This window comes from Protopterus annectens, chromosome 1.part1 (genome assembly GCF_019279795.1).
Source record: "Protopterus annectens isolate FY-2018-M chromosome 1.part1, PAN1.0, whole genome shotgun sequence".
Classification (NCBI taxonomy): domain Eukaryota; kingdom Metazoa; phylum Chordata; order Ceratodontiformes; family Protopteridae; genus Protopterus; species Protopterus annectens.
This window is the reverse complement of record NC_056726.1, coordinates 832,008,973-832,033,540: the sequence shown is the minus strand read 5'-3', so window position 1 is coordinate 832,033,540 and position 24,568 is coordinate 832,008,973. Positions and strand designations below refer to the sequence as shown.

Here is a 24,568-nt window from a genome sequence, read left to right as displayed (position 1 = left end):
ACAGTGCTACTCTGTTGCGGGGCTAAGATGCATAAATGCAAAGCATCTTACTCTCAGATTTTTTTGAAGGATAGCAGTTGTTTTTAAACAGAGGATGGCTGGGAGTGTTAAGGTGTATTCCAGTCAAAGAAGTAATAGAACGATTCTATGGGACTTCACGAGGATCCTTTTCCCTACCAGCCAAACTCATTATAAAACTAGAGCAGTAACACTTGTGTTTTGCTGACTTTCCCGGTAAACAAATGTTAACTAACTAAATAAATAAAATAAATACATATTTAGTACTTACTTTTTTTTAGTCACTCCCCTTTTTGGGCTTTAAAAGTGTTCTATTTTAATGTGGAAATGTATACCTACCTCACGCTGTGAGTAGCTGTAACCAATTTAAATACCAGTTATTTTGTTATTTGGTTGTTTGGATTGTTTCTGTTATTGAATAATTAATAAAAACTTGAAAAAAGAAAAAAAATGTTATAAAGTTACAAAAATATGTTAGTACTTTAAAGATCAAGTTATATGCAAATAAAGATTGCTAAACAGGGTCCTTCCCATCCAAGTACAATTTGAGCTTTTCTTCATAACACTCCTAATTCAATGATCATCCTAAAATTCTGTAAAACATTTGTATATAGTAGCATTCAGTTGCCTGTTTATAGCTCTGCATACCTCTCAACTGTACAAATTTTCGCAGAATTTCCAGATTGTTGCCTCATATTTTTTTTTTGGTCCTCATAAAATTTTGGTTTTCTGACAAAGCATTGAGAATTGAAATCAGAAAATAATGAAAGGCATTTAAGTTTCAGATTTTATACCCTTCTGAAAATACATGCTAATGCAAAACCTGTTATTTTATCAACTTTCTATGTTTGTATGGGCAATATTTAAAAACTGTCCCTATTTTTGGGCCTGTGTCCCTCCACTATTTATGGCTTTCTCTGGATTTCCTGCTCTAAGAGGTTGAAAGGTATGAGCTCTAGGTACTAGACTCCACAACTATACAGTATCTATTGCCTTATAACACTCCTAAGTCACAGTCACTCTTTTACCAATACTACACTGCTATAGCATACCAGCACATCATACACAAAGTTCCTGGTAAGAAACTGGCGATAAGTGAGAACGCTGGACCGCACTTGTATGCTTGCATAGTGTTCATAATGTTAAAGCAGTAGCATGTTTGACTGCTAAATATTACCACCCTAACATTTTAAACATTTCAGAGGGTTAAAAAATAATCACAGAGCCATCATCTGAAGTGCCCGATTTTGCAGAATGGCTAGGATTTGCCTCATACTTTAGCTGCATTCCTCATAAAATGTTTGCTTTTCTGGTAAGCCACTGAAAACTGAAGTCTGCAATAAAGTCAGACAGCAAAGTTTTATACTTACTGTTGATTTTTATTGATTTACTTCACATTTGTTAACTGGGTTCATCCAACGGTGCACATGCCCATTTTCAGTGGAGACCCGAGGAGAAAAGCTCCAAAAGTAATTCTTACAAGAATAACACAGTTAGAGTATTAATTAGATAATATACAGTGCAGCAAAAATGCAGATTAATTGTTAACATACATATATATATATATATATATATATATATATATATATATATATATATATATATACACATACATATACATGTAGATATCATAGAAATACATATAATTTGAGAATGAGTACATGGAGAAGTATGCAATTTAGCAGTCAAGAATTTTAGGATTAAGCAGATTTGACACAGAGAAAGGAAAGAATGAGAGAGTGGTTAGGTAGGATCCTGGCAGGGGCATTTTGTTTCAGAAAATGCATGCTGATGCAAAACTATTGTCCTATTGACATTTATAATGTCTCTGATTTTTGCCCTATCCCTCCCAACTATACATCTTACATTTCAGAAAACGAACTTGACAGAACATCTGTTGTTCCATTTATATAATGGCCTTCCTCCTGTCCTGTCCCTTCAAATGTTTCCCCATCTCACATAAGTTGGTTGATTTTCTGAATTCATAGATTCATAGGTTCATATGTTCATACTAGGCTATCTGCCCTAGGGCATTTATAATCCTAGCCAGAATGTTTGGCTTTCGCCACCCATTTTAAATTTATTTTGCTATGCCCTTTTTCGAGGTTAGTATACTGTGCCTCTGTCTAACAGTGACACAGAAGTGATACCCGGGGTAAACCTACGATCTCCCATCCACTCATCAAGATTCCTCTTGAAGAGAGTCAATGAGGGACTCTGCCTAACCTGGACTGGGATTTTATTCCAGAGTGAAGGGAGCCTCTGGGTTATGAATCTGTCTCTCCAGCATGTCCTATTTATTTCAGTGCTGAGGTTCAAGTCTTTCGAGCGGGTAGCTCGATGGGATTTGGATTTTCTGAGGTGCAGCATGTCCATTAATTCCGGGTTGGACATGGCTTTATACGTTAGGCACAGATCGCCTCTGAACAGGCGGTATGCCACTGAGTAGAGCTGGAGTTTCTTTAACCGGGCAGCATATGGCATCTGTTTGAGCCCTTTGATCCTCTTCGTGAGGTACTTTTGGGGTCTTTCCAGTTGCTGCAGGTGTCTGGTAAGGTACATCACAAAAAGGGCATTGTACTCAATTATGGGCCTGATGAGGGATGAGTAAAGAGGCACGATGACCTCTCCTGATCTAGATGTGAATCCCTTCATGATTAGGTGGGCTATATAAAATGTTTTTCTAACCACTTTGGCCACGTGGTTGTCAAATGAGAGATTGCTATCAACTTGAGTCCCCAGGTCCCTAATTACTTCTTCTGTACTCAATGGATTACCACCTATGTGGTAATTTGTGGGCACTTTGTTTTTGCCAAAGGGGAAGACTATACACTTTTTGGCATTTAGCTTGAGGCCATGGCTCTGGCAGCAGTTGTCTGTTTCTATGAGGCCCTTTTGGAGGATGCTTGTGTCGGCTGGAGAGTCTATTATGGCGCCCGGTTTGCAGTCATCTACTAACTTGGTCAGCCACAGTCCTTCCGTGTTGGCCTGTACCTCCGAGAAATATATACCGAACAAGAGAAGTCCCAGGACTGAGCCTTGTGGGACACCACTTGTAAATGGTTTGGAGTCTGACATGGCTCCAGCAATTCTAACCATGTGGGTTCTGTCCTTGAGCCAGTTTGCAATCCATCTAGTGACATAGGGGTTTATATTTAAGCTGGTGAGCTTATCTATAATGCCCGAGTGGGGTATTGTATCGAAGGCTTTTGCAAGGTCCAGGTAGGCTGTGTGGACCACCTTCCCCTTGTCAATGGCCTTGGTGACTGTTTCAAAGAAATCAACCAGGTTTAAGAGGCAGGATCTGCCCTTAACAAAGCCGAACTGGGTAGGATCCAGTGTCTGTAGGTCGCTAATATCTTTATTTATGAAGTCCATGATGATCCTTTCCATAGCTTTGCAGACCAAGCTAGTCCGGCTTATGGGGCGATAGTTTCCAGGATCCGTTGAGGAACCACCTTTATGGAGAGGGACCACTGTTGCTGTACGCCACTCTTTGGGCACATATCCTGTAGTAAGGCTGAGATTGAACAGTAGTTTTATGTTTGGGTTTAGCTCTTCTTGGAGTTCATGTAGGACGCAGCCAGGGACACCGTCTGGTCCCATTGATGCTGTGTTTTTTGCTTTGGAGAGGGCGGCTCTTACCTGAGCATCTGAGATGTCAGGGGGGCAGCACTCTGCTGGGATAGATATTTGCCCTTTTGGTGGGGGGGGAGAAGTTTGCGCTGAACCTGTCAGCTAGGATGTTGGCAATGTCTGTGGGTTCAATGTATTTTTTTGTCATTTTGGACTAATTCTGAGCATATCTGGGAATTACCACCCAGTTTCCTAACATAACTAAAGAAAGCCTTGTGATTATCCTTAGTGTCCTGTGCAATTTTTCTCTCGAAGCTGGCCTTAGACAATTTTATGAGTGCCCGTAGTTTTTTGCTAATACTGATCAGTGATGCCTTCCCTTTTTGGGATTTTGCTCTATCATTTAGTAGCTTCCTCCTTCTATTGTATAGTTTGTTTATGGCTGGGGTCCACCAGACAGGATGTCTGCCTTTGGAGGATTGGGTCTTGGTTTTATTTGGGATCGCATGATCCATGCATTCCTGAAGGTGTTCATAGAATGCGTTTATAAAGGATTCTGCGGTCTGGGCCGTATTTTCCACAGGCCCGGGGGCTTTGAAGGATTCCACCTCAGTTTTGAGGAGTGTGAAATTTGCTTTAGAGAAGTTTTTCACTGTGGCTTTCTGGGCAGGGGGTGGGGTCGGGATGTGAATATCCAGTGAGATTAGTTTATGGTCTGATCTTACCAGTGAGGAATACACTTCTTGTCTGGAGCATAGAGTCCCCATGTTGGTGATGATCAGGTCCAGTATGTTTTCTCCTCTTGTGGGAGTGGTAACAAGTTGTTCCATAGCATTTGAGTTTATAAATTCTAGGAACCTTTGGGCTAGAGTAATGCTCCCAGTCTATGTTTGGGTAGTTGAAGTCGCCCAATATAATGGTGTTTGGAGAGACCTTCATATTTTCCAGTGTTCTCAGGAAGGCCGAGTGGGGTTCCTGGGTTTGGGAGGGTGGTCTGTAGCAGGCTATAAACTGGAAGGCAGTTTTACCCACTGTTAGTTGCACATGAATAGTCTCTGGTGCTTCGTACTTTGCCACCAACCTGGAGGTGTGGGTATCTTTGATGAATATCGATACTCCCCCTCCTTTTGTGGTTCGGTCCAAGTTTTGGGGCCGAAAAGCATGGTATGAGGTATAACCTGGTAGTGCTGGGGTGCTCTCGGGAGCCCTGAACCAGGTTTCTGTTACTGCACAGATATCGATGTTCTCCATGCTAAGAAGAGTTTCGAGTGCGTGCATCTTGAGGTTTAGACTTCTGGCGTTGAGTAGCATTACTCTTAGTTTCTTATCCTTTGTGATACCTATGGAGGTGGGTTTGTCTTTCGAGCCTTACCTAAAAAAGGCACTATGGGGGTAGCAAGAGCCTTTGCCAATATCTGAAAGCCCAGGGGTGACAGGTGCAAGCCGTCCCTAGCGAAGCATCGTGGCTTGTCGAGCATATCATCCCAAGCTGACAGGCATTGGATCCCCTTTGAATGACACCAGTACTTAAGCCAATTGTTGAAATGGATCATCTTGTCTTCATATTGTGGCATCATTCTTGGTGAGGGTAAGATGCTACTCAAGGTCAGGGTCATACCGGCCTGGGCTACATGCTCAGACAGATCCTTTATGTCTCTTTTCATGCAGTCCAGGGAGGTACGTCTCAGGTCATTCACACCAGCATGGACAATGACTGAGTCATATTTGTACTTGCCTTGGAGTGACCTGAGTGCTTGTGTTATGTGGCAGATCCTAGCGCCCGACAGGCTGCTCACCGTGACCCTCTCCTTGTTCAGCCTGGTGAGCAGGACGTCAGTGTGCCTGACGATACAGTCACCTATTACAAGTGTATCAGGTGTGTTGTTTAGTCTTAAGAGCTGTGACTGTTCGGCACACTGGCTTTGTGAGATATGTGTTGCACGTGTTTTGTTTTGGGGTAGCGGTTGCTTGGGTGTCTGCTTTGGAGGTCTCTGCTGCTTAGGCAGATCTTTATTTAGAGCCTCCGGGTATGTTTTTGTGTGATTATGTGTTTGGTTTGCTGTCGTGGTAGGTCTATGTGAGACTGGAATTGTAGTGAGTGTGGTTTCCTTCTCCTCCTGACTGGTTATGCCAGTACTGAGTTGAGAGAGCTTAGCCTCCAGTTTGGCTATATGGTTGCATCTCTCACATGTGTTGGAATTTGTTGGGAGGAGGAGAGGGTTGTCTGTGTACATGAGACAGTTGTAACATTGCCTCAAGATTCCCAGATTCACCAGCTGGACCGGAGAGGAGATTGACAACTGACCTTTGGACATGCTAGAATAATATTGGGAATTCCTTAATAATTGAAAACAAGGGCCAGTGGGGAGTGAGGGTGTAGTGCTTTTAATTTTTATTGCTGACTTATATAATTGCTTTAGTGAGCAAGTGCCAGGTAACTTAAGTGCAATGTGTTACAGGTAACTTAAATGCAAAAACGACAAACAGTAACTTTCTTTCAAGTGAAACAAGGAAATAAGTACAGTAAGCAATGCAGATATCACTAGTGATCCACTAGGGTTGCCACCTTTTCAAATGGCCAAAGTGGGACATTTTTGGTACAAACATCAGATTTTACAGGCCGACACATACCCACGGTCAGTACAAAGGATAGAACTTAACTTTTTTGCCTAAATAAAAGCTTATTCTTGTAGCATTTTAGTTGCTTATTCTGTTACTTATAACATTTAGGTATTGTAGATACAAAATAACTGTTTTATGCAACTATTCCATAAAATTTAGGAAATAATTTTGTCCTACAAGCTCATGACATTTGCCATTTTTAAAATTTTGTCAGGACACAACTGCCCAAAGAGGGACTGTCCCTCGCAAAGTGGGACAGGTGGTAACCCTATGATCCACAGAAGCGCTGAGAAGCCGCGTATTAGGTGGAATTAGCATTCCAGGGAAATAACAAGCAAACAAACAACAAGCATATAAACAAAGCTAGATTCAGCAGGCCTGGATCTAGTCTATGCTACAGCAAACAAGGTGTACCAATTTCAGTAAGATCTTCTTCTTCTTCTTCTTTCGGCTTTTCCCGGTTAGGGGTCGCCACAGCGGATCACCTTGTCCGCACATTGAATGGCAGTGGAGTTTTACAGTGTCGAGTTGCCAGCCCGGCGCCCAACCTTCCACAGAAGGCACACTCACACGCACACCTAGGGCCAATTTAGAGTGTCCAATCCACCTGCAGCATGTCTTTGGGATGTGCTGTGTCTGGCCATAACTATGACTTCATATTGTATCAAGAGTGTAACTAAAGTCATTCGAAGGATCTCAGTGTGTGTAAAAGGGCTTACAGCGTGTGCTTATTACTGCGCATGTATTTTGAAGAGTTCATTGTGTGAAAAGTGCAACTATTTCATGCAATCCAGTCAAAGTATAGTTATTTTGAAAAGTTATTGTGCTGGGTGTGTTTATTTGCAAAGTGCCACCATTACAGAGTGCTTCTTGTACTGTAAAGAGTTGCCTAGCAAGGTACCGCCATTTTGGGGAAATTTCTGTGTGCTGCGTGCAATTATTTGCAAAGTACAATTATTTCAAAAGTTATGGGCAACAGATGTTCGATTTATTCGCATTGTGCAGTTGCTTGACATGTTTCTTACACTTTTGTTGTTGTGTCTTTCGGCTTTTCCCGTTAGGAGTTAGAGGTCGCTACAGCGGAACTCCAGTCCGCTAATGATTGGCAGTAGATTTTTAAGTGCCGAGTTGCCAGCCCTGATGCACAACCTTCAACGAAGGTACGCCCATTCATGCATGTCTCCACACAGAAGACGTGCTAGCTGAGAATCGAACAGGACAATGTCTTACTGTGAGGCGACAACGCTACCGCAGCACCACCACCGCAGTACATGTTTCTTATACTAAGAGGTGTTTCTTGCAAAAGACAACATTACAAGAATATTACAGTGCTCATGAGTTATTCAGTTGCATCATGAAGCTCATGAATGTTTCTTAAAGTGATAACTTTAACAAGTGATGGTAAATGACTTTAGCATTTCTGCCTTTACTAATAATATTCTGAAACGATCGAAAAGCCCATGAAGTTATTTTACAAAGTTCAATGAAGTATCAAGAAGCCCGAGAAGTTTACTTCGCAAAGTCCAGTTATTCAAAAGTACTAGTTTGTTCATTAGCATAATTGCGATAAGTCCAACGAAAATACAAATTCAGAGCATAAGGGCAGTGGACAAGTTCTGTTTATGCCAGAAACTTCTGCATAAGTGTACATGCGTATTCACAAAAACTCCATCCGATGTTGTAAATCTTTGTTTATTCATTATCATTAGGACTTCAGTTCTGTCCTCGGAACCAATACAGCTGTTTCCAAGCTCACGCCGGCCAAAACCTCTCAGCTAAGACCTACCCACAATGCCCCTCTCCTAGTTACTCCAGATCTCGTTTGCCGCATTCCTTTACTAATAATATTCTGAAAGGATCGAAAAGCCCGAAAAGTTATTTTGCAAAGTTCAGTAAAGTATCAAGAAGCCTGAGAAGTTTACTTCGCAAAGACCAATTACTCAAAAGTATGAGTTTTGTTCATTAGCATAATTGCAAGAAGTCCAATGAAAATATAAATTCAGAGTATGAGGGCAGTGGACAAGTTCTGTTTATGCCAGAAACTTCTGCATAACTGTACATGTGTATATTCATGCTTAATCACAAAAACTCCATCCAATGTTGTAAATCTTTGTTTATTCATTACCATTAGGACTTTGGTTCTGTCCTTGGAACCGATACGGCTGTTTCCAAGCTCATGCCAGCCAAAACCTCTCAGTTATGACCTACCCGCAATGCCCCTCTCCTAGTTACTCCAGATCTCGTTTGCCGCATTCCTCGTCAGACATGCTAGCCATCTCTCTCAAAGCTAAGTAGAAAATTGTGATTTTTAAAATATTTTTTCCTCAAAATTTCTTATTTTAGTCAATTTAATTTTTTCTCACTGTCGCCTATAACCTACTTCTATTCCCTATCAGTTACCTTGGTAATCAGATTTCTACCTTTGTTGGTACTGTCCCTCTCTCCTGCCTTTGCTAGGCCCTTCCTTACCACTTGTGGTATTTTTCTAAAAAAATACCATTGTTGGTATTCTCTCACTTTTTTCTTTCCCTTAGGTTCATAGGTTCATACTAGGCTATCTGCCGAAGGGCATTTATAAGCCTAGCCCATAGTTATGTGGCTTTCGCCACCCCTTTAGTTTGAATAAAAACTATGCCTATCATTTTGCTGTGCCTCTGTCAAGCAGTGACACTGAAGTAATCATAGGTTCATAGGTTCTTTTGTTTTTTTTATATTAGGATAGCCTTGTTGCCTTACTATGTCAGAAAAAGCTAAGATGGGGTTTAAACAGTGACAAGTGTGGGCGTAAGATGGCCAACTCGGATGGACATGCTCGTTGTGTCTACTATTTGGGCATGGATAATATTAAAGCTGACTGCGACATTTGAGCTAGTATTAGTAACTGTACACTAGCAGAACGTAAAAATAAGCTTATTTTAAAAGGTTTGATTAAGATACCTTTTTCGGAGGCTCTATCTGGGTCAGAGGTCTCACCCCCTCCAAAGACCAAAAAACATAAGGAAAAACGGAGTCACTCAGTTCCTGCATCTCCATCAGTTACAGAACTGAACTGGCTCTATGCTTCTCATGCGCCCTAGGTGCAAACCTCTTCGGCACCAGGCTCTGTATCTTCTCCCTCAGTGCCGTCTATGATATTCACCCCTACTTCGGTTCCAACCTCGGCACCACTGACTTCAGTGCCATCCTTGGATCCGACATTGTCTCCTATGACTAAACCTGCTTCAGCACCATCCCCTGCCACGGTGCCAATAGTCTCTTCAGCTCCATCGGCTCCTAAAGTTGAATATCTGCCAAAGACAAGATACTCTCCAACTTACACCCCTTTTTTGGGGCAGAGGTTTAGCCCCTTTCTAGAAAGACCTGACTCTCCTTCAGCAGCCTCCTTTAGATCCACCGGGAGTTTTTCTGAATTAGACCTAGTGCAGGCTGTGGACTGGCTTCTGGCAGCTAGGGGATTGCCCATTCCAGCTAGACCTTCCGTCCCTCTTGGATCTGAATCTTTTACTACATCTTACCCTGTTTATCCTCCTCCGGCCTCTACCCAGGTCCTGAAGATCTTGGTACCGATGTCCACCCCGGTGCATACGGTCTCAGCTCCGACAGCAGTTTTTCCCCTGTCGGCATGGACCACCCTTGCTGCATCGCCTCCTGTGGAGCCGATGCTCTCTCGGGCAGTGCTTGGGCCATCCGTACCTTGGTACCTAGCCCAGTGCCTATTTTCTTGCTGTCGCCATCTGTGTCCATGGCTCTGATTGCTTCCAGTCCACTCGGAGCTCCTCAGGGTAGGATGTGACCCCAGTTCTGAGGTTGTCCTTCTCGGTTCCAGGCTCCCATCCCTCTTTGGGTGGGCCTGCTTTCCCAGTGATGGAGAGGGTCCTTGCTTCCGCAGGCTCGCAGTCAGCAAAAATGACACCAGCATCAGAACCCTCCATAGCATGCAGCTGTCCCAACCCCCTGTTTTGGGATCCCGGACACGGGAGCTGAAAGACTCCCCCTTTTAAAAGAACCCCGTCTCTGGAGTCCTCCTCAGAAGATCCCACTGGGGAGCCACCCCAGAAGAAACAGTGCAAGAGGAAGCACCTTGATTCCTCGGAGGAATCTATCACCGAAGACACCGATTGTGATGAGGGGGAAGAGTCCTCAGTCTCTCTCAGATGACGTCTCATTCAGAGACATTCTCGAAATCCTCAAGCAGCGGGGAGACTGGAAGTCCTCTAACCCTTCTTCTGCGGAATCGGTGTTCTTGCAGGCCTTCCGTGCCTGGCCATCTACTTCCTTGGTGACCCCACCAGCAGATGACCTTGTTAAGCTCATTGTGCAGCGTGCCTGAAAGGCCCCGGACAACATAGAAACTGTCCCCCGGAGGCCAGACAAAATTTTTATCTACATCTGAAGACAAGCCCCACTGGTCCAAGCAATTGACAGTTGATTCCATGGTCGTGGCGGCGGACACCAAGAGGGAACTGGCAGAAGATAGTTCCACTGTCCATCCTCCAAACAGGGAGTCTCAGACCATGGACAGACTAGGGAAGCGGACCTATGCTTCAGCGACCTTCGCCATTTGGTTGCTGAACTATCTGGCACACTTCACTTGCCTCCAAAGAGACCCAATTTCTGAAATGTCTTCCTCTTTGGCAGGGGTACTGCCTGATGAGGTGTGTGACACTGTCGCCTCGCAGCTAGCTACCCTTGAATCCATCTTGAACTCCTCGATGCATTTAATATCTCACACCACTGAGGGGGCAGCTCGAGTTACCACATCAGGCACTGTCATGAGACGTAATGCTTGGATGCAGTTGTGATTTCACAGACCCCTTTAAATCTTCCTTCGTCGATGCACCTGTCGACGAATCTGCACTATTTGAACCCAAAGTACGAGACACACTTGCACGAAGTGAGAAAGATGGAAAGACATTGTCTGCTGTGAGCATACGCTTTTCCAACCCCCAGAGGTCCTACTCCAGGAAGCAGAAGGGAGAAAAAATGTGGTGCAAGCAATCCCAAGGATCTTTTCGTGACACTCGTGGTGAGTAATCCCCCTGGGGCAGAGGGGGGGCAACACATCTGGGAGATGCCCCTTTCGGGGTAGAGGGGGTCCGCGTAACCACGGCGCTAGAGATTCTTTCTCCGGCAGACCCTACCAACACTCCTGAGCAGCAGCCCGATTGATTTCCTCTGGAAGCAGTCAGGAGTCATTTTTCTCTGCACCTACCAGCCTGGCAACTTATTACTACCGATGTTTGGCTGCTGAGAATTATATCCAGAGGCTACCAAATACCATTCGATTTAACTCCCAGACTACAAGGATTCCAGGTGTTTCCGTATCTAGACGATTGGCTCCTTACCGCTCTGTCCAGGAATCTCCTAGTCCGCAGCCTCTCTTACACTCAAGGTCTTGTTCTCTGCTTGGCGATTACAATCAACAAGAACAAATTTCAAATGTCCCCAACAAAGACACTGGAATTTATTGGGGCAGTCTTCAACACAACATCCTGTCAAGCTTCTCTCCCCCCTCACAGGCTTTTGAAAATAAGACACCAAATCCAAGACCTTCTTCCTCAGACCTATGTACTGGCACGCCTTGTACTGCAACTCTTAGGCTCCATGATGGCTGCCATTACATTAGTACCACTGGCGAGGCTGCACATGAGAAAACTGCAGTGGCTCCTTTCTGTACAATGGTCGTTTTTTAACTCACCCACATGACCACATGATACATCTTACAAACCAATGCAAGGTAGAAATGCTATGGTGGATGAAGTCATAAACGAATCTTTGGTGTTGACCATTCTGTCTTCCCCAGCCCACGGCCATGGTGACCACGGACGCTTCCATGTTAGGGTAGGTGGGGGGGGGGCATTTCCAGGGAAAGACGGTCCAAGGCACGTGGTCTCCCATGGAAGCCAATTTGCACATAAATGTCCTGGAAATGAGGGCAGTTCTCTTAGCGTTGCAAGCGTTCCATGCATCCCTACCTTCTGGGACCATTGCAATTCAGTCAGACAACATGTCAGTCGTCTAGTATATTAACAAGCAAGGTGGAACCAGGTCTTACCCCCCCCCCCATGTCGGGAAGCCATGAGGATTTGGCACTGGGCGATAGCTTCCAACCGCTTTCTTTTAGCAACACACATTCCCGGGAGTTCCAGCCTTATTGCGAACATGAGCAGAAAATCCTGATGCCTCACAAGTGGTCCCTCAACCCTGTAACAGTGGATCGGATCTTCCAACGTTAGGGCAAGCCTTGCAGCAATCTGTTTGCTTCCCCCCTAAACAACAAATGCAGAAGTTACTTTGCCCTGATCCACCATCATGGGGAACCCCCGAGGGATGCTCTAATGCACGACTGGCCCCCGGGTCTTCTGCATGCTCTTTCCCCATTTCCCCTCATTCCAAAATTTCTCCAGAAAGCTCAGAGGTTGAGAAGCAAAGTGATCCTTATTACCCCCTATTTGCCCCATCAAGTCTGGTTCCCGTTTCTATGGCCTCATCTAATTCACAGCCTGTGGATCCTGGATCATTCCCAAGACCTGTTATCTCATCCTCAGGGATTAATTCATCCAAATCTCCACAGTCTCAAGCTCACAGCTTGGTTCCTCCACTTCCAATGATTGCCAGGCTTCCTGACATCCCATTTCCTGTCCTTGAAATTCTTTTCACACAAACCTTCAACCAGGAAAGTTTATTCTAGTAAATGGACTAGGTTTTCTATTTGGGCCAAAGATCAGAACATAGATCCCTTATCTATGACTTTTCAAAAGATCCTTCAATACCTGATGCCTCTTTTACATGCAGGAGCCTCAGCATCGACGATCACTGTACATTTAGCAGCTATCACCAATTTTCATAATGGATTTGATAATTCTTAGATTATGTCACACTGCCTATGCAAGACATTTCTGAAAGGAGTATTACACGTTAAACCTCCAGTCAAGCCTCCCTTAGAACCCTGGGACTTGACTTTGGTGCTTCAATCTTTCATAGGTCCTGCTTTCGAGCCCTTTGATTCATGTGATTTAAAGTTTTTGTCATGGAAAACCTTACTTCTAGTAGAACTTACCTCAACAAAAAGAGTATCTGATCTGCAAGCCTTGAGTGTCAAGAGACCTTACTTGATCTTCCACAAGGATAGGGTGTCCCTTCGTACTGACCCTTCTTTCTTGCCCAATGTCATTTCTGGATTTTCAATTAACCAATCTATTGACCTACCAATTTTCTTCCCTCAGCATTCTAATAGAGGGGAGTACCTTTTGCACACCCTTGATGTGCATCGGCAGCTTCGTTATTTGGACAGGACTAAATCTTTCAGGAAGATGGATCAATTGTTTGTTGCTTTTGCAGGACCCAGATTGGGTAAACCGGTTTCCAAAGTGACTTTATCCTCCTGGCTTAGAAACGTCATTACCTTTATCTACCAACAGAATACGCTATCCTTACCTTCGAGAATAAAGGCCCATTCTCCCAGATCTATGGCTACTTTTGCAACATTTCATTCAAGAGCCTCTATGGAGGATATCTGCGCAGCAGCCACTTGGGCAAGACATCATACCTTTATATCTCATTACAAATTGGATTTGGCCTCCAGGGGACAAGCATCTTTTGGTTCTATGGTGCTCAGGAATATCCTTCCTTAGGGCCAACCAAGACTCAAGTAGCTGGAGACTCGGTCCTAATGGTAATGAATAAACAAAGATTTACAACATTAGATAAAGAAGTTATGTCTTACCATAACATCCCATCTGTGATGTAGATCTTTGTTCATTCATTACTTCCCACCCTCCTTCCCCCTGTCTGGACTCTTGGTGGACTTTAGGAACTCCTGGTTGGGGTATTTGCTCAGACAGAGCCTTCTACTATTTTTCTATTACTACCTCTATTACACAGGGGCAGGCAAACTCGATCTGGAGTAACTAGGAGAGGGGCGTTGTGGGTAGGTCTTAGCTGAGAGTTTTTGGCTGGCGCAAGCTTGGAAACGGCCATATCGGTTCCAAGGATGGAACCAAAGTCCTAATGGTAATGAATGAACAAAGATTTACAACACAGATTGAACGTTATGGTAAGACCCAACTTATTTTTCGCTGGTATGTGTTAATATGGCAGACAGATATTTGAAAACCCCTACCACTTGTGTTTGATCAGAATATTGCAGAGAACGATATTTTCATACAAGCTGCATATGCAGATAGAGACGCATGCACCAGGGCATTCATTTTGCTAAACCTTGCAGGGTCAGAGGCCATAGAGAGAGAACGTTCATTTGTGTATGCACCATCAGTGTACGAAGGAGAAGGTGCAGACAGCCATATTTTTGTACAAGCTGAATCAAGAGAAGACCCTGTGTGTTTGAAGTGCAAGTTTAGAGAAGTGTGCAACCCCCAGATGAATGTCACATTAGAGAGGCATTTGTTTTACACAAGAGATCAGAAACCAGGGGAAACATTTGCAGCTTATATAACTGACTTGAGAAACAGAGCCAAGATGTGTCGGTCTGGTGATCTAAAAGATGAGCTGATAAAGGACAGGGTTGTATGTGGTATTAATAGTGCTGCTGTGAGAAAGGTTTGACTTTGTGACAGTGATTTAACATTGAGCAAAGCCATACAGATTTGTCAAATCCATGAGGTGACAGAAAAATATACAAGTATGCTTGCGAGTAACAAAAGCATGGGTTCAGTTGGCTCCAGAGCACCGACAGACAGTATTCAACACATGGCAAACAAGAACAGACCCAAGCACGTGGCAGCTACAGGTTTGCCAAAGAAGCCACAAGGTTTTCTAGAAAGTTCCAGGAAAAGTGCAAGCTCCAGTGCCAGCTCGGTGCAACACAAACGTGAATCAGCAACTGTCGCAATTGTGGTGCGAATCATGAGTCTAAAAGAGAAAAGTGCTTAGCATTTGGTCAGCAATATCACAAGTATAAAAAAATGGAACCATTTCCAAAAGTTTTGTAAGTTAAGTAAGCTTCACGCATTTGTAAAGAAAGGTCGCACAAAAAAGCAAGTTGATCAAGTAGAGCCAAAACAGTCAGCTTTCTATGTAGATGGTGTATCACTGCTTGGTGAAAGAATTGATGCAGTAAACTTATTGACAAGAAGTGAACTGTTTTGTACAGTCCAGAAAAATGGAAAATCCACACAGCTCAAAGCAGACACTGGGTCAAAGTGTAATGTTATATCAGAAGACATTTGCAAAAGTGAGAACTAATGAACAACCAGTAGTGGGAGACTTACTGCTTATGGAGGTGAAGAAATTCAAACTGAAGGTTCAGTGATACTTTTATGTTATTTGGCCGAAAACTGTTACAACTTGTTATTCTATGTAGTCTGAAGGCCAGTGCAATATTTATGGGTCTCAAAGATAGTTTAAGAATGAATCTGCTTTCTTCTGCTAAAGAAGTTCATCTTTTAAGTGCAATTCTGAGTTCCAATTTCTCCAAAGCCATTTTCTCAGAATATGCTGATTTTTTATGACAAATTGGGCAAGCTTCTAGTTGTATATTCCATGAAGATAGACCCAGAGATCACTCCAGTAGTCAGACCAGCAAGAAGAGTTCCGATAGCTATGCAAGAGAGAGTAAAAGTTCACTTGGATAAAATGGTGTAGAAAGGTGTGATTTGTCTAGTCACAGAACCAACTGAATGGGTGTCGTCCATGGTAGCCGCTCACAAGAAAGGCTCAGATGAAATCAGAATATGCATTGACCCAAGAGATTTGAACAAAGCATTAAAAACACTGCATCATCCAATGCACACAGTTGAAAAAAGTTGCAGATCTAATACTGAATACCACTGTATTTTCTACTTTGGATGCAAAGAGTTCATTTTTCGCAAGTGATACTGGATTGCAAATCCTCATTTTGAACTACCTTTGCTACTCCGTTTGGCCGATTCAGGTTCCTAAGAATTTCATTTGGAATAAATTCTGCAAGTGAAGTTCTTTAGTGTGCAATGGAACTAATTTTTTCAGGTTATCCTTGTGCCATAATAGTAGACGATCTGTTGGTTGGAGGCAATGGTGAAGCAAAGCATGAAAGAAATCTCAAGAAAAGTTCTAGACAGAGCACATGAAGTGAACTTGAAGCTCAAACCTCTAAAACGCAAATTCAGACCACCAGAGGTTACATATGTAGATCATTTATGTACAAGCACTGGCTTGCGACCAGACCATCCAAGCAAGCAGCCATGCTAGAGATGCCAGCACCAGATAATGTTCAAGCTCTACAAAGTTTTCTTGGTATGGTTAACTACTTAGGCATGTTTATACCAGACCTCAGTGAGCTAACAGCACCTTTGAGTGAGAACATACAAAAATGTTACACAGTCTTGGATAAAACAGCATTTGAAAACGTTGGGCAAAAAATTGCCACCCCACCAACATTAAAATACTACGATGTCAATAAACCAGTAATTCTTTCCTATGATGCTTCAAAATTTGGTCTTGGAGCAGTTATTCTTCAAGAGGGCTGACCGGTAGCCTATGCATCTAGAACTCTTACCCAAACTGAAATGCAATACGCTCAAAATGATAAATAACTTTTAGCAATAGTATTGGCACGTTCAAAGTTTCATGATTATATTTAAGGTTGAGATATTCAGATTAAAACTGATCACCAACCTCTAGTCACTATTTTAAATAAGCCTATGCATTCAGCTCCAACAAGATTACAAAAAATGATGCTCAAATCGCAAAAGAACAACTAATAGTCTATACAAAGGCAAACTTCTTTATCTGGCCGATACCTTATCCAGACTGCCCAGAAATACAATGGAACAACTTAATGCAGAGAATTTTGACTTTGATGTCGTGGAAGTGCATAATTTTTCTACCATGAGACTTGATGAGCCAAGAGATCAAACAAAGACTGATCCAGTTTTGCAAAAGCTCAACCACTTCATCAATGTTGGATGGCAGACAAAGCAGTCTAGTGTACCACTGGAAGTGCAAATTTATTTTCCTTACAGAGATGAGATGTTGATGGAAGATGGCATTATTTTCAAAGGTCCTAAAATTGTTGTTCCTGCTTCCGTACAATGTGAATATATCCAGATTTTGCATCATGGTCTCCCAGGTACCAAATCTACCAAAAGACGGGTGACAGGACTAGTATTTTGGTCTTCTCTAGCAAAAGACCTCGATAAAGTATTTTCTTCCTCTTCAGTATGCAACAGTACTAAACCGCATTTGCAAAAAGACCCACTTCAGCTAAGTCAAGTTCCTGAACTACCTTGGTCAGCAGTAGCCACTGATATATTCAAGTGGAACAAACAGCATTACTTAGTGTTGGCAGGCAGATATTCGAACTGGTTTAAGATCAATTTACTTCCTAACTTAACGCCCACTGCTGTAATCACAAAGTTGAAATGTCATTTCTCAGTCCATGGGAGTCCACAAAAGCTGATCTCTGACAATGGTACCCAGTTTACCAGTCGGTTGTTTCAGTAATTTGCAAAAGAATGGGACTTTGTACATGTTACTAGTATTACAGAATACCCACAGTCAAATGGACTAGTGGAACGTGCAGTACAGAGTGCAAAGCAATCACTAAAGCTGTCAAAGTGTGATAATACCCATGTCTTTTTGAATTTACTCAATCACAATTCTGCAATGACTGTAAACTTGCAATTTGCCTGTGTAGGCATAGTTACATTTGTAACATATTTCAAGAATGGTTTGCAGTTTAGATAAATCAAGATAAGTGAGATGCTTAAATCAGTGCAAAATGACATGTTTAACATAAAATTATGTACACAAGCATAACCTAATGAACAAGAAAAACTACTCATACATACAGTTCTTCTAGGATATAAAAACAGAAAGTGAAATATTAAATAGATAAAAACATATAGAGTTTTTGTCAGATTACAAGAACACAGAGAAAAGCAGAAAGGTATTAAATTAAGAAGCACCTATCAACCAGGTTTACAAAAACAAATCACATTTAAATCTTTGAGACACTTCAAAGTAAGTTACTTTTACAATGTTTTAAGAGTAGTTAAATCCCCAACTTTATCTGGGAAGTTGGTCCATGAGGCAGGAACTATTTTTAGTAAAGGATTTTTCTTTGAGTGCCATGGAGTACTTGGGTATGATTAGCTGTTGAATTTCTAAGGCAGTAAGACTCAGATATTCAATTGTAGCTTATTCCTTAATGGTGAGTGGTAGCACAGATGAACTACAGTAGACTCCCTCTTATCTGGCCTCGTTGGGACCTGACTTTAAGCTGGATAAACGAATAGCTGGCTAATCAGAAAAAGCATACACAATAGTATTTATAGGTTATAAATCAGCTACAATAACAGGATTTGTGTTAGTATGCACTTTCTAAAAAATATGAAGGCTAAAACTCAAATGTCTGTCATTATTTAACCTAGAGGAGGCAGAAGTGATGTTATTCTCTGCTGTCTTTTGCTAGGGCTATGGCAGAAATTTGATGGCTCTTAAAGAGAGGCTGGATAAGGAGGAGCCTACTGTAGTCTGAAAGTTAGTGTACTTAATAAGAAGGCAGCTCTGTCCTTAACTCATTACATCCAAGTGACGCCTCCAGGTGCACCTGCAGTTAACTCCTACTGACACTTCTAGGCGTCAAATATTGTTTGTTCATATTTGCATTCATATTTGCATCAATGTTTCCAAAACCATGCTATGTACAAGTTTTAAAATGTTTCATCTTAAAGCTTACACAATAGCAAACTCAACTGCATTAATATTTGACCTCTGTCTAGTGCAGGTAAATAGATATTAACTGTTGTTTTTATGACATCAATTTATATAGATATAACTGTTCACATTTTTCTAAATATCTCAACAAAAAAGTAACAGATAGAACTCCTTAGCCTCATATGAAAGCTATCCACTAGATGAATAAAATGCTGCTGACTGTATGTGTGTAACTTGAGTGGTTTCTGAGCTATTTTAAGTTGTTTACAAATTATTACAAATACAATAGCTACTGTGTTTACTGTGACTTATTAAATTTGGTTTAGGACCTAGCACCTAAAGACTACTACTACTATAGAAATAGTTTGTGCTGAAAAGTTTGCCATTTATACTTCTTTCATAATCCTTATGGTTCCAAAGATATGAACATTTATTTGAAATATGAGGATATAATTTCATTCTGTGAAAAGGCTTAAAGGAAAGCTCCACCCAAGAACTAAAATTTTTTTTTCACTTTATCTTTGTTTCATGACACATTTTAACACCTCAAAAATCACTCTAAGTACTTTATTTGTAATTTTAGCCTGTTTTCCACAACATGGCTACCAATGGGGCTTGATGCATCAACATAATCTTGTACTCCCTCAAGCCTTCATCTTTCCCATAATACTTTTGTATGATTCATGCCAGACATAAGGAAGTAACTTTGAATTCCCATACCAGTGGCATATAATGGGATTTGGATGCAAAGAGTTAATTGTGGCAAGTGATGCTGGATTGCAAATCCTCATTTCTAACTACCTTTGGTACCCCGTTTGGCAGATACAGATTCCTAAGGATACCATTTGGAAAAAATTCTGCAAGTGAAGTTCTTCAGTGCGCAATGGAACAAATTTTTTCAGCTTATCCTTGTGCCATAATAGTAGACGATCTGTTGGTTGGAGACAATGGTGAAGCAGAGCATGACAGAAACCTCAAGAAAGTTCTAGACAGAGCATGTGAAGTGAACTTAAAGCTCAATCCTCTGAAGGGCAAATTCAGACTACCAGAAGTTACGTACATAGGTCGTTTGTTTACAAGTACAGGCTTGAGACATGACCCAACCAAGTAAGCAACTATTCTAGAGATGTCAGCGCCAGACAATGTACAAAGTTTATGGCATTTTCTGGGCAAGGTCAACTATGGTAAATTTATACCAAACTTCAGTGAGTTAACAGCATCTTTAAGAAAGCTAACATGCAAAAATGTTGCATGGTCATGGCTGAAACATCATCAGAAGGCATTTGAAAACTTTAAGCAGAAAATTGCCACCCCACCTAAGTAAAGATACTATGATGTGAACAAAACAGTTATTCTTTCCTGTGATGCTTCAAAATTTGGCCTAGGCGCAGTCATACTTCAAGGGGGCAGACCAGGGGCTTATGCATCTAGAACACTAACCCAAAATGAGATGCAATATCCTCAAATTGAGAAAGAGCTTTTGGCTATAGTATTTGCATGCTCCAAATTTCATGATTATATTTATGGTCAAGCTATTCAGACTGAAACTGATATCAGCCTCTAGTTACTATTCTAAAGAAGCCTATGCATTCTGCTCCAGCGAGATTACAAAGAATGATGCTCAAACTGCAAAAGTACAATTTCAAATTGGTCTACACTAAAAGCAAGTTGCTTTATCTGGCTGATACTTTATCCAGCTCTCCTAGAAATACAGCAGAACAGCTTGATGCAGAAACTTTTGACTTTGATGTGATGTCAGTGCGTAATTTTCCACCACTAGACTTGATGAGTTAAGAAGATCACACTTAGACTGATCCAATTTCAAAGAACCTCAATCATGCTGGATGTCTGTCAAAGCAATCTAGTGTATCACCTGAGGTGCAAGCGTATTTTCCTTACAGAGATGAATTGTTGATGGAAAAGCGCATTATTTTCAAATGTCCTAAAATTGTTGTTCCCGCTTCCTTACAACAATATATTCAAATTCTGCATTGTGGTTACCCAGGTTCCACATCCACAAAGAGAAGAGCAAGAGAATTGGTATTTTGACCTTCATTATCAAAAGACTTTGATAGAGTTCTTTCATCTTGTTCAATATGCAATAGTACTAGACCACATTTGCAAAGAGAACTGCTTCAGCTAAATCCAATTCCTGAACTACCTTGGTCTACTGTAGCAACGAATATCTGGAACAATCAACACTACTTAGTTTTGGTAGATTGTTGGTTTCCGATTGATCTACTACCAAAATTATCCTCAACTACTGTTATTACTAAGTTAAAATGTCATTTCACAGTTCATGGTAGCCCACACAACCTTTTTTTCTGACAATGGTACTCAATTCACTAGTTAGTTGTGTCAGAAATTTGCAAAACAATGGGACTTTGTACATGTCACTAGTAGTCCTGAACATCCTCAGTCCAATGGCCTAGCTGAACGAGCAGTACAGACTGCAAAGCAATTACTTAAAAGGTCAAAGCTTGATTATACCGATGTATTCTTGAATTTGCTTAATTTCAGAAACATACCCAGTGATGATATTCTTGACTCACCTGCTCAAAGACTACTTTCCAGGCAAACTAGAACTACACTACCTATTTCTTCAAGTTTCTTGCAGCCTAAATCTAAGAACAATAAAACCATCAAGGCTTAATTCTTTAAGAAGCGTAAGAACCAGAAATCTAGTTAAGACAGATCGACCAGATTACTTCATCCATTGAGGGAAGGAGAGACTGTACAAATCCAGACAACAAAATGTTTTGATCGAAGAGGACAGATTACAGGCATCTGTGCAGAGATCTTACTTGGTAAATTCCAAAAGAGTGGAGTATAGGAGGAATCGCAAACACCTTCTTCCTGTACCAGAACCATCATCATCACCACTGCAATCAACATTGTACCTGTGATGCAAACTCTAAATCAAAGAATGAGTCAGACACTGTTCCCAGACCAGAATGTGTTCAAAAGTCTGATTCTGTTTCAGAAAGTAATTAGAATTGGTTAACCAATTGGTTTTCACAGCAACTCTTCACCCCAACCCTTAAATCTATCCCAATCACCTTTTCCATTGTGTCCAGCAATGGCACTATCATCAAACCCGACTATAGCACAAAACTGCTAGGTGTCACCATAGACAATCAGCTTAACTTTGACTATCACATTGATTTAACTATCAAGACAGTAAATAAAAAGATAGGAGCCCTTTACAGACTTAAACATCCCGAGTATCTCTTGCCCAAACTCACCTCATCTCCACACTACTGTATGCCTCCTCCTCCTTTATTAACATTTCTAATAACCTTCAGAAACTTAGCTTACCATAGCATTGCCAGATTTGCTACCGGCTCTCCATTCCGTACTCATCACTGTCATAACTTAAAGAAACTCAACTGGCTAGAACTTCCAAATCTTATACTCCTACAACAATTAGTCCTCACTTTTTCTACATTACCCTCCAACATACCTATACTTAACAATCTTATCACACCTTATACAAATCTCACTTTTCAGCCAACAAACTCCTAGTAGCTACTATAAAATCCCACAATAAAGCAGGAGACTCCTTATTTGCAAACACTATCGGATCACAATGGAACAAACTTCCCACTGGACTGACCTCACTAGCCTCATGTTACCTATTCAAAAAACAGATTAGAAATCACTTACAAAATCACTGGCTATGCCCTTGCACAAATCCTGACTGATAACTTATACTCAACTAACTTGTATACTTAATTCTATCTTGCATTTACCCAAGCTTTGTTTCTCTCCCTTTCTAGTGTGCCCGTTAAATTGTAAACTCTCTTGTATGATAAATGAGCTTTCCTCCTCACCCTCTGTAGAATACACACTTCTATTAGTCCACTCAAGCCTAGCAATACTGTACAATCTATTTTACCTTACTTTTCTTTTTGTTAGGACTTTGCTTGTGTTACTGTTTGATCGATTGTTATTGCTATTTTTTTCATTTAATATTTTTACTAACTGTATCTTTTTTATAGTATTTTAGTGGAGCTTTTCTCCTCGGGCCTCTGCTGAAAATGGACATGTATCCAGCCAGACTAGCCCGGTTAACAAATGTAAAATAAAATAAATAAATAAATAAATAAATAGAACATTCCACAGGTCAACCATTGTCATAACAATTGCATGGTCTATTTCTCAAAGGGGGAGGATACAGATCAAAGTGTAAAGCATGTGCGCTTGTATCTTTAAGTATGCAAGGCTGTACGTGCACGTACATAACCCCACACATGGGCACAACCTTAGTTCCATTTCGAAAGAGCAGCTAGGGAGTGAGCATGCACGATCATATTAATTAAGCAATAACCGATGACATGGTGTGGTATATTGGAAGATTTACCCACAGTTGGCATGGTTTAATCATGAGGACGAAGCCCGAGTGATTAAATAAAGTCAACCGTGGATAAATTTTAATATACCACAACCACGAATTTGGTTATTGCTATTATACAATGACATTATTTAAGAAAAAAAAAACTTACTATAAAGGCGCATTACTGTTCTTCTGCCGGTGGTGGTATACTGCTTCCTTGTTTTGATGTACTGCGCATGCGTATGGGACTTGCATTGCTACGCATACCCAGTACATCGATGCTTTGAAACGGAAGCAACGGAGAAAAGAAAGTCTTTGTTGCTCCGTTTTTTTCTTTTCTTATTTATTAAAAATAAAAAAAAAAGCTTTGGACACTTTATACCAACGGAAAAAAGTCCAAGCGACTGGACCTTTCATCGTTGGTATATTTTGGGATTTACAACGGGCACGCTGGCAATTTGGCGTGCACATTTTGGAATATTAATGGTGGGTCATTGTATACGTTACTTGGGTTACAGTATAGTCAACAACTGTAATGTGCTTGTACATAATAAAGCTGATTGAACAGAACCCATGAAGATTATTTTATTTGTGTCCTAACACAAAAGCGACAATTGCTAATTCAATGCAACATAAAGAAACTAGCATTTAACTACTTATTCGCTGCCCACCAATATCTATGCACCCAATTGCACCATTTTTCTTCACGGCCCCCGCAGAAAACGTGCCAGAACATAAGGAGACAAGCAAATACATGTATAACATATATTTGAATGGGGGGTTGTTTGCCTGCATGCATCTCCTAAACCTATGAAAAGGCAAGCCCAATTTCAAACTGTGAAATCCCCTGCTGGAAACACTGAATATAGTCATGTCTCTAATGAAACTCTTCTCTGTGGCTTAAATTGCAGTTGTCACGATAAATGTCAATGCAGAAAACATCAAGCAAAAATGCCAATTACCGGTAACATAGCGATAACGGATAACACCAGACTGAGCGTAACTTGGGTCTATGAATACGAACCAGTCAAGTGTTCTCCATTATCGCCAACGTTAAGAAACTCTTAATTTCTGGTATATTCACCTCAACTGTCCAGAATTTCCCAGAATAACAGATTTTTGCCTCATATTGTCTGTTCTTCGTAACATTTGTGGTTTTCTGGCAAATTACTGAGTCCTTGAAGTCACAAAATAACAGCAGACATTTGAATCGCAAACTTTGCTAATGCAATTCCCGTTTACTAGCAACTCTAAATTAAAAGAGCAATATTTAAAAATCTGCTTTTGATTTCATCCAGAATGTTTGCCCTAAGAGGTTGCCAGACTGTGAATCTCAGTAATTTGACTGTAATCCGTAGT

At 41.3% G+C, this 24,568-nt stretch overlaps 2 protein-coding genes across 3 annotated transcripts in view; one reads left to right on the top strand and one right to left on the bottom strand.

Annotated features, from left to right (window-relative positions):
* Positions 1 to 24,568, top strand: part of GBA2 (glucosylceramidase beta 2) — a 2,751,058-nt gene that overhangs the window by 394,463 nt on the left and 2,332,027 nt on the right. The window lies entirely within an intron of this gene.
* Positions 1 to 24,568, bottom strand: part of RGP1 (RGP1 homolog, RAB6A GEF complex partner 1) — a 1,859,064-nt gene that overhangs the window by 1,833,371 nt on the left and 1,125 nt on the right. The window lies entirely within an intron of this gene.